Source organism: Megascapheus bottae, unplaced genomic scaffold (genome assembly GCF_031878675.1).
Source record: "Megascapheus bottae isolate mThoBot1 unplaced genomic scaffold, mThoBot2.hap1 HAP1_SCAFFOLD_132, whole genome shotgun sequence".
NCBI lineage: Eukaryota > Metazoa > Chordata > Mammalia > Rodentia > Geomyidae > Megascapheus > Megascapheus bottae.
The window spans coordinates 215,930-232,608 of NW_028327855.1; the positions used below are offsets into that span (position 1 = coordinate 215,930).

The following is a 16,679-nucleotide window of genomic DNA, read 5'->3' on the forward strand; positions in this document are numbered from 1 at the left end:
TCTACCTGAAGACAGGACCTGGACTGGACGTGGACTTGCTCTGGGTCGGGTCTACCTGAGACAGGACCTATACTGGATGTGGACTTGCTCTGGGGGCGGGTCTACCTGAAGACAGGACCTGGACAGGACGTGGACTTGCTCTGGGGGAGGGTCTACCTGAAGACAGGACCTGGACTGGCCATGGACTTGCTCTGGGGGGGTCTACCTGAAGACAGGACATGGACTGGACGTGGACTTGCTCTGTTGCGGGTCTACCTGAAGACAGGACCTGGACTGGACATGGACTTGCTCTGAAGCTGGTATAACTGAAGATAGGTCCTGTACTGGATGTGGACTTGCTCTGGGGGCAGGTCTACCTGAAGAAAGGACCTGGACTGGACGTGGACTTGCTCTGGGGGCGGGTCTACAGGAAGACAGGACCTGTACTGGACGTGGACTTGCTCTGGGGGAGGGTCTACCTGAACACAGGACCTGTACTGGATGTGGATTTGTTCTGGGGTGGGTCTACCTGAAGACAGGACCTGGACTGGACGTGGACTTGCTCTTGGGTGTGTCTACCTGAAGACAGGAACTGTACTAGATGTGGACTTGCTCTGGGGCGGGTCTACCTGAAGACAGGACCTAGACTGGACGTGGACTTGCTCTGAGGCAGGTCTACCTGAAGACAGGACCTGTACTGGACGTGGACTTGCTCTGGGGCGTGTCTACCTGAAGACAGGACCTGTACTGGACGTGGACTTTCTCTGGGGCGGGTCTACCTGAAGACAGGACCTGGACTGGACGTGGACTTGCTCTGGGGCGGGTCTACCTGAAGACAGGACCTAGACTGGACGTGGACTTGCTCTGGGGCGGGTCTACAGGAAGACAGGACTGGTACTGGACGTGGACTTGCTCTGGGGGAGGGTCTACCTGAACACAGGACCTGTACTGGACGTGGACTTGCTCTGGGGCGGGTCTACCTGAAGACAGGACCTGGACTGGACGTGGACTTGCTCTGGGTCGTGTCTACCTGAAGACAGGACCTGTATTGGACGTGGACTTGCTCTGGGGCGGGTCTACCTGAAGACAGGACCTGGACTGGACGTGGACTTGCTCTGTGGCGTGTCTACCTGAAGACAGGACCTGTACTAGACGTGGACTTGCTCTGGGGCGGGTCTACCTGAAGACAGGACCTGTACTGGAAGTGGACTTGCTCTAGGGCGGGTCTACCTGAAGACAGGACCTGTACTAGACGTGGACTTGCTCTGGGGCGGGTCTACCTGAAGACAGGACCTGTACTGGAAGTGGACTTGCTCTGGTGCGGGTCTAACTGAAGACAGGACCTGGACTGGACGTGGACTTGCTCCTGGGCAGGTCTACCGGAGACAGGACCTATACTGGACGTGGACTTGCTCTGGGGGCGGGTTTACAGGAAAACAAGACCTGTACTGGACGTGGACTTGCTTTGGGGGCTGGTCCACCTGAAGACAGGACCTGTACTGGACGTGGACTTGCTCTGGGGGTGGGTCTGCCTGAAGACAGGACCTGTACTGGATGTGGACTTGCTCTGGGGGCGGGTCTACAGGAAGACAGGACCTGGACTGGACATGGACTTGCTCTGAAGCTGGTATAACTGAAGATAGGTCCTGTACTGGATGTGGACTTGCTCTGGGGGCGGGTCTACCTGAAGAAAGGACCTGGACTGGACGTGGACTTGCTCTGGGGGCGGGTCTACAGGAAGACAGGACCTGTACTGGACGTGGACTTGCTCTGGGGGAGGGTCTACCTGAACACAGGACCTGTACTGGATGTGGATTTGTTCTGGGGTGGGTCTACCTGAAGACAGGACCTGGACTGGACGTGGACTTGCTCTTGGGTGTGTCTACCTGAAGACAGGAACTGTACTAGAAGTGGACTTGCTCTGGGGCGGGTCTACCTGAAGACAGGACCTAGACTGGACGTGGACTTGCTCTGAGGCAGGTCTACCTGAAGACAGGACCTGTACTGGACGTGGACTTGCTGTGGGGCGTGTCTACCTGAAGACAGGACCTGTACTGGACGTGGACTTTCTCTGGGGCGGGTCTACCTGAAGACAGGACCTGGACTGGACGTGGACTTGCTCTGGGGCGGGTCTACCTGAAGACAGGACCTAGACTGGACGTGGACTTGCTCTAGGGCGGGTCTACAGGAAGACAGGACTGGTACTGGACGTGGACTTGCTCTGGGGGAGGGTCTACCTGAAGACAGGACCTGTACTGGACGTGGGCTTGCTCTGGGGCGGGTCTACCTGAAGACAGGACCTGGACTGGACGTGGACTTGCTCTGGGTCGTGTCTACCTGAAGACAGGTCCTGTACTGGATGTGGACTTGCTCTGGGGCGGGTCTACCTGAAGACAGGACCTGGACTGGACGTGGACTTGCTCTGTGGCGTGTCTACCTGAAGACAGGACCTGTACTAGACGTGGACTTGCTCTGGGGCGGGTCTACCTGAAGACAGGACCTGTACTGGAAGTGGACTTGCTCTGGGCGGGTCTACCTGAAGACAGGACCTGTACTAGACGTGGACTTGCTCTGGGGCGGGTCTACCTGAAGACAGGACCTGTACTGGAAGTGGACTTGCTCTGGTGAGGGTCTAACTGAAGACAGGACCTGGACTGGACGTGGACTTGCTCCTGGGCAGGTCTACCGGAGACAGGACCTATACTGGACGTGGACTTGCTCTGGGGGCGGGTTTACAGGAAAACAAGACCTGTACTGGACGTGGACTTGCTTTGGGGGCTGGTCCACCTGAAGACAGGACCTGTACTGGACGTGGACTTGCTCTGGGGGTGGGTCTGCCTGAAGACAGGACCTGTACTGGATGTGGACTTGCTCTGGGGGCGGGTCTACAGGAAGACAGGACCTGGACTGGACGTGGACTTGCTCTAGGGGCGGGTCTAACTGAAGACAGGACCTGGACTGGACGTGGACTTGCTCTGGGGGCGGGTCTACCTGAAGACAGGACCTGGATTGGACGTGGACTTGCTCTGGGGGTGGGTCTACCTGAAGACAGGACCTGGATTGGACGTGGACTTGCTCTGGGGGCGGGTCTACCTGAAGACAGGACCTGGACTGGACGTGGACTTGCTCTGGGGCGGGTCTACCTGAGACAGGACCTATACTGGACGTGGACTTGCTCTGGGGCGGGTCTACCTGAGACAGGACCTATACTGGACGTGGACTTGCTCTGGGGGCGGGTCTACCTGAAGACAGGACCTGGACAGGACGTGGACTTGCTCTGGGGGAGGGTCTACCTGAAGACAGGACCTGGACTGGACATGGACTTGCTCTGGGGGGTGGTCTACCTGAAGACAGGACATGGACTGGACGTGGACTTGCTCTGGGGCGGGTCTACCTGAAGACAGGACCTGGACTGGACATGGACTTGCTCTGAAGCTGGTATAACTGAAGATAGGACCTGTACTGGATGTGGACTTGCTCTGGGGGCGGGTCTACCTGAAGAAAGGACCTGGACTGGACGTGGACTTGCTCTGGGGGCGGGTCTACAGGAAGACAGGACCTGGATTGGACGTGGACTTGCTCTGGGGGCGGGTCTACCTGAAGACAGGACCTGGACTGGACGTGGACTTGCTCTGGGGCGGGTCTACCTGAGACAGGACCTATACTGGACGTGGACTTGCTCTGGGGCGGGTCTTCCTGAAGACAGGACCTGGACTGGATGTGGACTTGCTCTGGGGGCCGGTCTACCTGAAGGCAGGACCTGGACTGGACGTGGACTTGGGCAGGGGCGGAGCCTCAACCAGGATGTCACCGATGCAGCCTCAGCTGGATGCTGGGACACTGGGAACATTTACTTCCGTGTCTTGAAGGCCATTTCCTCCAGCTGCACCTAGGCGACTAAGTTCTGTCCCCATGGCCTTCCTGGGGAAGGAGTGGTATGACTCCTTTTCACCCTCGGGTTTCCCGGCAGCCCGGGTCACCTGTCCTGCCGGCAGTTTTGAAGTGGCCTGGAGCCCACGAGCACCCAGCAGCAGCCTTCGTGGGAGGCCCGGCCCGCAGGTCCACTTGGACTGTCAGAGCCCAGGCTGCAGAAGAGGTGACCGCTGCTCGTGGAACCTCCATCCTACAGGGGCTGCCGGGCTGGCCGAGTGGTGGGGCCAAAGGCCCAGACTTGCTGTTCTCCAGGCCTAGGAGTTGGTGCCTGCCTGACCCAGTGGGCCGCCTGCAGTGAGAGAAGAGGCATCTAGGCAGTGCCAGACTGGGGGATTTGCCTGGCAGACCTGCCGAAGTTATTCCATGGCCTGGCCTAAATTGCTGCAGCCCCAAAGCCCCAGGGTTCTGGAAACATGGGGAAGGGGCAGGAAGGACTGTGAGTGAAGGGATGGATGCCAGCTCCTCTTCTTCCCCAGATGAAGAGCAAGTATGCCAGATTGTCTCCCTGTAGCACCTGTATTCAGACTGTGGTCTGCCTGGACTGGCTTCCAGAAGATTTGACCCTGGCCATGCAGCTGCTAATACTGAGTCCTGAATTAAGCAATCAGAAGAGGTGATGGAGGCCAGGTTCAATGACGAGGGAATGCATGAGGGTCAGGAACAGGATTTCTGGAGGCCATCGTAGTTGTCCAGGAGTGGTCTGTGTGTTGAAGCAGAGCATTCAGTCTTCACAACCTCAGGTATTAGTAAACTGTGCATTCATGGAGAGCCTAGCATGCATCACTTGCACCATCAGATGGGAACTAATTACCACCCTTAGAATCGACAGGGAAAGTGGATTTTTCTTCATGTTCGCTGCAAGCTAATTCATTTACCCTGCGTTTCACTTTTTTTAACATTGATTTTTACATCCTATTTCAAATGTCATGTTTAACAAAGGGAATCTCAATATACTGTCACTGGCTCATAGATTTTAGAATATAAATAAAATTAAGCTGAGTCTTTGTATGGCATACATAATATTAAGCTACATAATAAAACATTATGTCTATAGAGTATATTGCCCATCATAGATTTTTATGTCTATGTAGTTATGTTTATATATGCAGGTTAATGTACTTTCTTTACATTGTCAGAGTGAGGAAACTATCACTCCATATCACCCAGAGTGAAACCCCATACCTAATAGCAGTCATATTTCCTGTCCTTTCCCCGACTCTCCATCAGAGCAATAAACAGCTACCAATGTATCTGTGCATTTGCTTTTTCAGACTTTTCATGGATTGTTTTTCTCTTTTTTGGGGGGGGGGAATGTGAAAACGTTTACTATCAATTAAGAACAGGCGGCAAATGCAACCTATTCTGCGTTTCTCAAAAGATAGATGAGAGGCCAGGAAGCACAGATCTCGCCCCGGAGTAAAGAATTAGTCAAATGTGCATAACAGTACTCTAGCAGGCTGTGAATTTATACAGGAGTTTACATGACTACTGCTAACAATACAACTTATACATCTGAGAAAGAAATACATGTTTTTGAAACAAATATCCCCGTGGTAAGCCACATGTGCACGGTGGGGCCACCCAGGTGGCAGGAGTGAAGGCTGGTCCCCACCGCCGTCCTCACCCCCAGCCTCAACGGCAGAGGCACACCTGCACACCACCACAGGTGCTCTTACTGCGTCTTTTGTTCGCATGAGAGTGGCACAGTCCCGGAAGGGATGCCTGCCCCTTTATGTCCCGGATGCCAGTGCCCGAGTCAGCAAGCGAGTCAAGGTTCCTCTCAGCACTGCTGCCTCCACTCTCCAAACCAGCTGCACACAGGAAGAAGACAATAAGGACATCACACTGCTTGACAAAGGCTGTCTTCATTCCCCGACAGCAACGGGGACCCGCTTGTTGATTCTGCACACACAAGGTCAACAGCTCTCAGCTATATACCAACACAGACTTTGGTCTCAAACGTTAGTCCCAGCCAACTCCTCCCTTTTTCAGAACCTACAATTAATTCAAGTGGCAAACAGATTAGTTCCCCACATAATCTCTAGGCTTTGGAATGTTCCAAACTGGGATATATTCCATATACAACTTCATGATATGAAATAAAGTACAAAAAATTTTCAAGTTTCATTTATTTCAAGGCACTTTCCACCAGAAGGCATAAAAATGAAAAGAAAAAGCTAATCTGTACAATACAACCATGTTTCAATAGTCACCAGAGTGAGATCCCAAGGAGGCAAAGAAGGAAGCCATACTGAAACTGACTAACTCGGTTTGCTTGCTGCAGTCGAAGACTACAGCCCAGGAAGGGCAGGCGGAGCAGCCCCCAGCAGGGACTCACGCCCAGTCCACGGGCGATCCCGGGAAGAGACCCCAGTGTCTGAAACCGTCCAGGCATTCTGACTTTGGCGGATCTCAGCACTGACTGAATTGTAAATAAAATAGCAACACTTTGTCGTATAACCACTCACCAATACTTCATGAGAGCCCCATTCATGACCCCACTGTCTGTGGATAATCCTGTTACTCTGTCTCCCACACCTCTGAGCGTGAGAACAAGTCAAACTGATTATATAGTTAGTATTTATGTAAACAATCTTATATACACTAATAAGATAATGTCAGTTATCTGGTATTTTACTTTATCTCTCCCCAATGTCTGCTACATTTAAACTACTAACTACTTGAAGATTAAAACTCCCTTATCAACTACCTTAATTTTATCCTCAAATCTAAGGAAGGAAAGAATCCCTCTAAAAAAAGATCACAGCTAGAGATGGCTGCTGAGACCTACCCTGCCTGGAGCCAAGGGTAGACTACCAACACCATCCTGTGGCCTGCAGGGCAGCAAAGGGTCCCTCTGGGGATTGGGTTGGTTACAGAATGCCCATTACAGCTGCAGCTCCACATCTTTTATATTCACTCTAGCTAAGCATGAGTACGGCCGAACCGCCTACCTCCTGAAGCCAAGAGCTGGGGATACCTCACTCAGTTCCAAGGAGGTGGGAAGTAAGTCCTCTAGGAGCACAGCTGACAAGATACTGAAGGAACATGCTCAAGAAGGCAGGGCACATTGGGTACAGTGGTTCCTCCGGGACTCTAGTCGCTGGAGAGCAGACTGGGAGGCCATGGTTTGAGACCAGACCAGGCAAAGCTAGTGAGACTCCCTCTTAACCAAGAAAAGCTGAGTATGACAGGTGCCTGTCACCCTAGCTATATGGAAAGGGTACACAGGAGGACTGAGGCCAGCCTGGCATAAACAGGAAATACTATTTAAAAAAATGACAAAACCTAAAAGGATAGCTGAATGCCTGTGGCTCACACCTGTAATCCTAGCTACTCAGGAATCTGAGATCTGAGGATTGCCATGCAGCGCCAATCCAGGCAGGAAAAGCATGTTATCTCCAATTAGCCATCATAAAGCCGCAAGTGGTTCTGTGGCTCAAGTGGTAGAGTCTTCAACAATAAAGCTAAGGAACAGCATCCAGGTCCTGAGTTCAAGCCTTAGTACTGGCACACAAAACAAGCATGAAGGGCTATAGCCATGGATCAAGTAGTAGAGCACTTGCCTAGTTAGCTAGCACAAGGCCCCGAGTTCTGACCCCAGCACTGCCTAGAAACAGAAAGCCAGCACATACAAAGTAGTGTGCTAAGAGGCCAATCAGCTGTCAACTAAGCAGTTAGGTATTAGCCAATGAGCAATCACAGCCCGCTCTAACCTAGCTCGTTGGTATGCCTCAAGCTGCCTAACAAGGCAAGCAGTCCCCTAGTTCCAGTGTCTGGGAGGCTGAGGCCAGGCGGGGGAGGGGAGAAAGATGGCATCTGCACTGCTTACATTCCCACCAGGCTTACTGAAGGGGGTCCCTGCTCCAGCAAGGTCTCCACACACATCTCTGCCCTGATCTACATATGTACACACCATCGCCCAGCAGAGACTAGTGCCATGCCACACCTCACGGCCACACCTCCCACCAAGTGAGGAGCAAATAACTGAAAAAAGCAGGACATCTGCAGCGTTGCTGACAACTGGAGTTGAGAACTACTCTGCCAAGCTCAGGAGCAGACGAGAAAGGCTGACAGGCCTTGTGTGACGGCCTTGGTCCTGGTCCCCACCAGCACCCAGGGCTGTCTTGCTGTCACACACACAAACTGATCGAAGTCTCTCTGCAGCTGTCACCACTGTATCAGCATAGGAAAGTACACCAAAAACAAGGGCTGCTTGAGATGATGAGGACTTCTCATGGGACTTTCTTAGAATCAAACAGAAACCTTTATTTTCAACAAAATTACCTGTAAGAGATGGCCCACTGGTCTGCTATGAACAGTCTCTCATCAAATACAGCACCAAAATACATATTTAAAAAAACAAAACCACACAGCCTGCCCCTCACACACACATCACCCCCAAAGCCATACAATCCAAACCAAAAGGCATGAACAAACCAAACTCAATACCTGCACACACAGTTGTCTTTGAATTAGAATTTACAAATTTATATTCTTTCCTATGGGAAAACACACACACAAAACAAAAACAAGATGGTAAGGAAAAACTTGAAGATGAAGGCTTGACAAGTCTTAAGAAAAATTTAAGAAAACATAGTCTGTCTACAAGCTAACAGAAAGCCAAAGAATGATCAGTGCTTTTCCAAAGTTTTGGGTGGGAGGCTTTATGGCTGACTGATAACCGCCACCAACGCAGACTTCCAACGCAGCTTTCCTGGCCAAGGAGCTCATCGGCAGCCAGAAACACCAGGAGCCCACAACAAGGAAGGTGGGCCCGTCCAACCCTCAGGTCGGGTCACAGTGTACACGCGGCATCAGACTCCAAGAGCCGGGGTCTTTCGCTGTGGGTTTGCCAGCATTTTAAAAGGGTGGCTTTCCCCCTTTCAAAAGATGGTGGCTCAAAAACAAAATGAAGTACAAGGGGAGAAAGGTTCTTTACTGCAGTGAGGCTCTGTCAGTCGTGGCCCGAGAGAGGCGAGTCCTATGCCAGTGACTGCTGGGGTCCAGGCACAGGCTCTGCTTGGGCTCCTCAATCACACCTTTGCTGAGGTCTGTCATTTTGGGATATTTTACTTTCTTCTGGTCCAACTCATTCTGAGCCCAAAGTAGCAGTTTCAGTCATTTTGCCAGCTTAGATGTGGACTCACGATTTTCATAATCTAGAGCAGCTTGGTTAGCTTCACTCCACCCCTTTTGCCTCTGCATCATGTGAAGGAGGTCTCCAAAGGGAGACTCTTCAGGGCTGTCGAAGGCCAGCAGGGCCATCGTGCGCTCCATCTCTGTGAGGCACTCTCTGCTCTCCTCACCCTGCTCGGCCAGCTGTGTCTGGGCGAACTCCAGGGCTGCCTCAGTCTCACGCTGGCGGATCAGCTCCATCAAATGCTGTAGCTGCAGATGAAAATAAAGATACCGGTTTGAGTCCAAGAGCTGTGGGTGGAGGCGGTTGATCAGGGCGATGGCTTCCTGAATCTGACCCTTCAGAATCATCTCCCGAATCTTTATTCATTCATCAAGGGTTTCCAAATCCACACTTGGTTCAATCCCAGATTCCATTCGAAACTTCTCTGCTGCTTCCTTGAAACTCTCTGTGACTAGGTAGTTCATGATGAGACGATTCATGTCTGCTCGTTGAACATGCAAGTTATTGAGCTTTTCCATCCATTCATCTTTCGTTATTTCATCGGGTTTTTCTGCATAACTCATTCTGATTTCTTTCGTGCGAATCCCGCCTCCCGCAGGACAGGGCCGAGGTGGCGGCTCCGCGGCCGCTCCCAGGTCGGGGCAGGGCAGCAGCCTCATGGATTGTTTTTCTTAGTATGCTTTGGAAGCTCCTCCTGGTTGTAGTGTGTATCTATATATCTATTCTGCACTCTTTTGGATGGTCAATACCCCATCGCATAGACATGGCATAGTTCAAGCATTCATTTGGGTTGTTACTACTTTTTGGGTGGTTTGAGTGATACAGCAGTGAACATTTGTGGATAAGTGCTTTCATTTCTCTTGGGTATGTACACAGCTTACATTAGAAGTATTGAGTCCTATGGTCACTGTGAAGATCTGCCTCATTACATGCATTTTCCAAAGCAGTCGCATCACCTTGTAGTCTTGTTCCCAATTCTTCCCCATGTCTCTTGTCAGCCTTCGGTATTGTCTGTGTTTTTGGGTACAGCCAGCTGTATTTCAAATGTTTTCATTGTGAGGAAAAATTCATTCAATTCTATTTCCCCTCAATAGTATTGCATAGAGAATCTGAAGTATTCTGAAAAACTTCTTTCAGTATGTCGAGAGATTCCTTTCTCACCATTCCTGTGCATATTGACACATAAGTTACAAATAATCTTGTATTAGCTTATATTAATTTTAAGGTGGAGAATTGGATTGCCTTTTTTTCGTACATGTATACAATATATTGTAATCAATCTTCCTTTATTACTTTCCCCAAATTTTTTCAACAGGTTTCCTTGCTCTGTCAGAATTTTTGCAATCAAACTAGCTATTTCAATATTTACCCACTACTTTTATTTTACCCACCCTTCTCCATTTATACTTAGGTAGTCCTTTAGTCAAATTCCTGCTGTATATTTATCCATATAGGCCTAAACATGAATATATATTCCTTTTAGTTTTTGATTCCGCATATGAATGAAGACCTAATTTTTGTGAAGGTAGTTTGTTGGGTTCTATGAGATGTTCTCAAATTGCCTCCCATTTTGTTGCATTTTTAGTTTGTATGGCTGTGTAATATTGCAGCTATACAGACATTAATATTGAGCGCATCAACAGTCTTTATAAAAATAAGAAGTCATGTTTATGTCTACTCTTCCTACACATTACTTTCTATAACTAGGGCAAATTCTGAAGTGGATAGATCGTATTGACTTAACTGTTTCAATTTTCCTTGGTATTGACATTGGTTTCAGCATTTTGGTATAATGAGAATTACTAATTTTGTTTGCATACTTATCATTTTGTAATGATTAATTGATTAGCATTTATGAATAGTACCATGGGGTTTAATTATGATATGCCTATACATATGTACATTGAACTTTGAATGACTTTCTCCTGTCCTATTCCTTTTTAACCCATTTGTTCATAAAGCATTTAATAGGTTTCGGCAGACTCTCTCCATATATAGGTGAGTGTCTGTATGAAACATCATCTTCCTCATACCTGGTTTCCATCTCCCTCTCTGACTTATTTAATCAGCAGGTTTCCCTTTGTTGTGTTTTTGTTTCACTTTGTTTTGTTTTTTTTTTATTACACATCTCCCATTTTTACTATTGTTTATTATCATTACTTTAGATCTAGTTTCCACATGAATGGAAACCTGCGCTATTTGACATCTTGAGCTTGGTTTATGTCAGTCAACATGATGACCCCAGTTGCATTCATTTGCCTAGAGACAATGATATTTGACTCTTCTTCATGTGAATCAAATTCCATTGCTTGTAAGTATTACATTTTTTCCTTTTGCCAATCCTAGCACTTGAACTCAAGGCCTGAGCACTGTCCTTGGGATTTCTCAGGGCTAGGATACTACTACTTCTGGCTTTTTCGGGCTTTTGTGTTGGTAGTACCAAGGAATGTAACACTGGGCTTCGTGCATACTAGGCAGGCACACTACGCCTGGGCTATCCTCTGGGCCAGAGTGTTACATTTTCTTTACGCATTCATTGGTTGTTGTTTACCTTGGCTGAGGCACAGCCTAACTGTTGGGAAGAGCACTACAATAAAAATGGGTATTATAAATGTTTAACTGTTTTAACAACTTACACTTCTCCAGATGTATGTCCAAAGGTCATATAGCAGCATCTGAATTTTATGTCTAATCAATCCTTTGACTCTATATGCAAAGGTCACACAGCAGGATTTTAAGGTTGCTCTATTTTAGCCTATCCCAAGTGCCCCTAAGTAGGAGAATTTTAGGTCAAGCCCTAGAGTTTGTTCTCTTGGCTTGCTTGCTGGTACTCAGCCACTTAAACCATACTCCAGCATGGCTTGTTGCTGGTCACTTTGGAAGATGAAGTACCATGGTCTTTCCTCCAGGGCTGGGGGGAACTGTCATCTATCAGGTTTCACTCTACTGATTAGCTAGGGTTAATGGAACTAGCCAACATAAATAAATAAATATATATGTATAAATACATTTATGTATATACACACATATATACTGATACATACACATATATATACACACTTATATGTGTTTGTGTATATATATTTGTATATATATTTACATACAGGTATGTATATATTTATAGCATCCTATAAGTATGTGATTTCCACAGTGGACACACGAAATTACATGCCCACCCACTGTAGTGTATTGTATAAAGGATATTTTCCCCATGTCTACTCTCACAACCTCATCATCAGCATTTGTTGTTTCCTTTTCTAATAATTGCTATTCTCTCTGTGGTGAGATTGCAGTCTCAGGGTCACTTTGCAAATGAGGTGGAAACCATTTGTACTTCTTCAACCTGAAGAAGTCATTTGCTAATTTATTAATTGGTTTTTGTTTGTAGAATTGTGTATTCTTCATATTAACCCTTATGTGTTTTATAGTGGACCAAGATTTTCTCCTATTGTGTAAATTGTTGCATGAATTTATGGTGTCATTTGATGTGCAGAGACTTTTTAATTGATTGGAATCCTATTTGTCAACTAATTCTTGTTCTTATTTTCTTGAGTCCTATCCAGGAGATCATTTCCTGTCTCTCTTGTTCACTGCCACCCTGTGTTGTTCTGTAGTGATGTCAAAGTTTCAAATCTTAATATAAATAGCTTTGATCCATTTTGAGTTGATTTTTGAACTGTATAGAGAGACTATGATTGTAGGTTCACTCTTCTACATGTAGATAAGCAGTTGTTCAAAATTGTTAAACCATACTTTTGATTCCTTTTTCCAATAATTGTATGAGGATGGCTGTGTGCATTTAATTTTGAGTCTTCTATTTTGTTTTCTTAGTTTTCTAAGGACCATGTTGTTTTTATCCATGTAGCTTTACAATCTTTTAAAGTCTGGTAGTATAAAACCTTTAGTGTTTTGATCTTTTTACCCAGGATTATTTTTACTACCTGGGATATTTTATGTTTCCCTATGAATTTAATGATTTATTGCTATGATGATTTCAGGAAAAAAATCACTGTGAAGTTTGGGTGAAATTTTCCAGAGATGTGAAGATTACTTTCAGAAAGGTTTAAAACTGATATTAGTAAATAATTAACATGAAATAATGATACATGTTAAGGCTTTACTGTAACTATCCCTTAATTATAATGATAAAGTACTATTAATATAAATTCCGACAATTCAGTTTTCCATGTATTAATGTCTTTATCCACTTTTTGAAGGATTGATAGAGTAGGCCCCTCTAGTTATTATTTAGGGTTCTTGCTAGGTATTGTTTTACTAAAGGCTGGTATTAATTGAAGAGCTTAATTTTTAGTGTATATTTACTACATAAAGCAGTATATCCATAATATTTGCCATGTGTATACACTGCATTTTAATAGGAAGAATCTCATCCTATTTCTCTTTCCATCTCCCATTCCTCTGTTCATTAACAGCCTTTTTATTTACTATAGTTTGATTATATTTAGCCTCCATGTTGGTGTTTCTGTGTATATGTGTGTGTACAGACATATATATATATATATATATATATATACATGTACTGGTATGCCTTTAAAGTTTGGATTCCAGCAATAATTGAAAATGTGGTATTTTCTTTTTGAGCTTGGTTCATCTCAATCACATGATCATCTCCAGGACTGTCCACTTTACTGTAAATCACAGGATGTTAGGGTTTTTTTTAAAAAAATAACTGAGGATTTACGGAAGACGGCATGGAACTGAGGACCCAGACATTAACCCACAGACCTATGGTCACCTAATCTTTGATAAGGGAGCCAAAAAAATAAAATGGAAGAAAGAAAGCCTCTTCAACAAATGTTGCTGGCAGAACTGGTTCAGCACCTGCAGAAAACTAAAGTTGGATCCTTCTTTTTCACCTTGCACTAGGATTAATTCCAAATGGACCAAAGACCTCGAAGTAAAAGCTGATACACTGAAAACTTTACAAGAAGGAATTGGAGATACTCTAGGTCTCCTTGGCACAGGTTGAAACTTTCTTAATAAGGACCAAGAAACACTGTATAATTGGGACTGCATTAAACTGCAGAACATCTGTATGGCAAAGGATATAGCTAGCAAATTAACTATAAAGCCTACAGAGTGGGAGAAGATCTTCACTAACCATAGAATAGACAAAGGCCTCATATCTAAAATATATGAACAGCTCAAAAAATTGAATCACTCCAAAAGTAATCTCCAAAGAAAAAACCATCCCATTAAAAGATGGGCCAAAGACTAAAAGAGAGACTTCTCTGAAGAAGAAATAAGAATGGCCTATAGACACATGAAGAAATGCTCGACATCTCTAGTCATAAAAGAAATGCAGATCAAAACAACTCTAAGATTCCACCTCACTCCAGTTAGAATGGCTAGGATCAAAAAATCTATTACCAGCAGGTGCTGGAGGGGATATGGACAAGGAGGGATCATTACTACACTATTGGTGGGAGTACAAACTCGTTCAACCACTATGGAAAGCAAGGCAGTCCCTCAAAAGACTAAATATAGAACTCCCCTATGACCCAGCAATTCCACTACTTGCCATTTACCCAATCATGCAGAAACAAGTACATACCAAATCCACCAGCACAACAATGTTCATTGCAGCACTATTTACCATAAAAAAGATATGGAACCAATCCAGATGTCCCTCAGTTGATGAGTGGATCAACAAGATGTGGTATTTGTACACAATGGAATTCTATGCTGCTGTCAGAAAGAATGACACCGCCCATTTGTAAGGAAATGGAAAACTTTGGAAGAAACCATATTAAGTGAAGTAAGCCAGACTCAAAGGAACATAGGCTCAATGATTTCCCTCATTTGTCATAATCAATAGAAACCTTGGGCTCTCCTAGCAGAGATTCACAATAGAACCAAATCTAGATTCATAAGGCCATATAGTATGGCGCTAAATATAAGGACGTCCAGGATAAAGAAACAAAAGCCATATAATGAGTGATTGCTGTCCTTAACGTACCATGTTATCTCTCATCTCTTTTACTGTCCCTTGGTTATCTCATATTATTACAATATTTCACCTTGTTATCTGATATATTTTATATATGCTTCATTGCTTATTTGAAATAGGAGAGGGAAGAGGGGAAATCAAGTTGTGCGGTGGGAGGGGGGAGTGGAATGGGGACCATGACATGAAAAAGTGTATGAATATATATGAAGTAATGTACCTTCTATCTGGTGAATATAATGTAACTCTTATATTAATTACAATAAAATATATGAGAGAAAAAATAACGGAGTCATATTCCATCGTATATATGTACTACAATTCTTTATTTAATCTTTAGTTCCTAGGCACTTTAGCTGAATCCATCATATGCTTGTGGTAATCGAATTGAAATAAACATGGTATGCATGGGTTTTCCTGTATATTCATTAGATTCCTTGAGATATATCCCCAATAGCATTATGGCAGGGTCCCAAGCTAAATCTATTTGTAGAACCTACATCCTTCACCAGGGTGTTTCAAACCTACACCTAGTATTCTTGAATTAGATGGACCCACGTTTTCTTACTCTCCCTATATCTGGTATTATTCAGCAGCGTCTGAATACTGTCTCCATTCACAGATACATTCTATTGCAGTAGTTTTCAACATCTATCATTCTCTTTTCCTCATTTCCTTCTAATCTAATAAAACATTCCCATAATAATGAAGATACTCCTGTATTTTTGTGTATGATCCCATGTATCCTTTTACATATGTTTTTGCATATGTTTGTGAACCTGGCCTGAAAACAATATAACTTCATCTTTATGGATGAATAATACATATTATGTATTTATCAATTCATTTGACAGTTTTGGGTCAACTGTTTCCATATGTTGGCTATTTTAAACAGTGCTACAAAGATTGTGTGTTTGCTTGTGCTTCTATCATAACCTGATTTACATTCTTTCAGATACATGACCCAAAATGTTATCACTGTATTGTGTGGTAAATGTATTTTTAGGTTTTTGAGGAACCTCCTTATCAGTTTCAATAGTGCTTGTACTGATTTCTGTTTCCTTACCATTTGTTGTTGTTTGTGTTTTGAGTGATTGCCAATTCTGACTGATGTTGAAGAAGTTCTCACGTTTGGTTTGTATTTCTCTAAGGGCAAGGAATTTTTGAAGACTTCTTCCTGATTGTATTCTTCAAGATATGTCTCTTCCGTGTGTTTGCCCATTTGTTGAGTTACTGAGTCCCCCTTTGTGGTAATTTTTTTCATAGAAATCTCCAAGGAGTCATATCCAGGGCATTTTAGCTTTATTTCATTTAATTTTCCTCTGTTACTGTATTCAACCATAACTATGATGTATAGTGTTAAAAATGTTAATTTGCAGTGATTTATTTCTTTTCATTTCTTTTTGAGGGAGGCAGCTCTTGCTTTGTGTCTGGTCCAGATGAGCTTTGTGCACTCACCTTGCTGGGTAGGATAGGCGTGCAACACGGATCCCAGCCATTGTGTCTCCCTTGGAGCTAGGATAACAACAGTTCAGATGTGCTTTCAAGAACTAGTATTCCTTGGCTGACCTTGAACCACAGTCTCCAGTCTCTGCTTCTCAATAGATAAGATGGCAAGCTACAGCCACCATACCCAGCCATATAAATTCTCAATTC

General features: G+C 45.2%; 1 long non-coding RNA gene and 1 pseudogene across 1 annotated transcript in view; one reads left to right on the forward strand and one right to left on the reverse strand.

The window, feature by feature from the left end:
- LOC150039021 (uncharacterized) overlaps window positions 1-16,679 on the forward strand; it is a 162,236-nt gene that overhangs the window by 15,877 nt on the left and 129,680 nt on the right. The window lies entirely within an intron of this gene.
- On the reverse strand, window positions 8,851-9,639 carry LOC150039022 (glucose-induced degradation protein 8 homolog pseudogene; annotated as a pseudogene).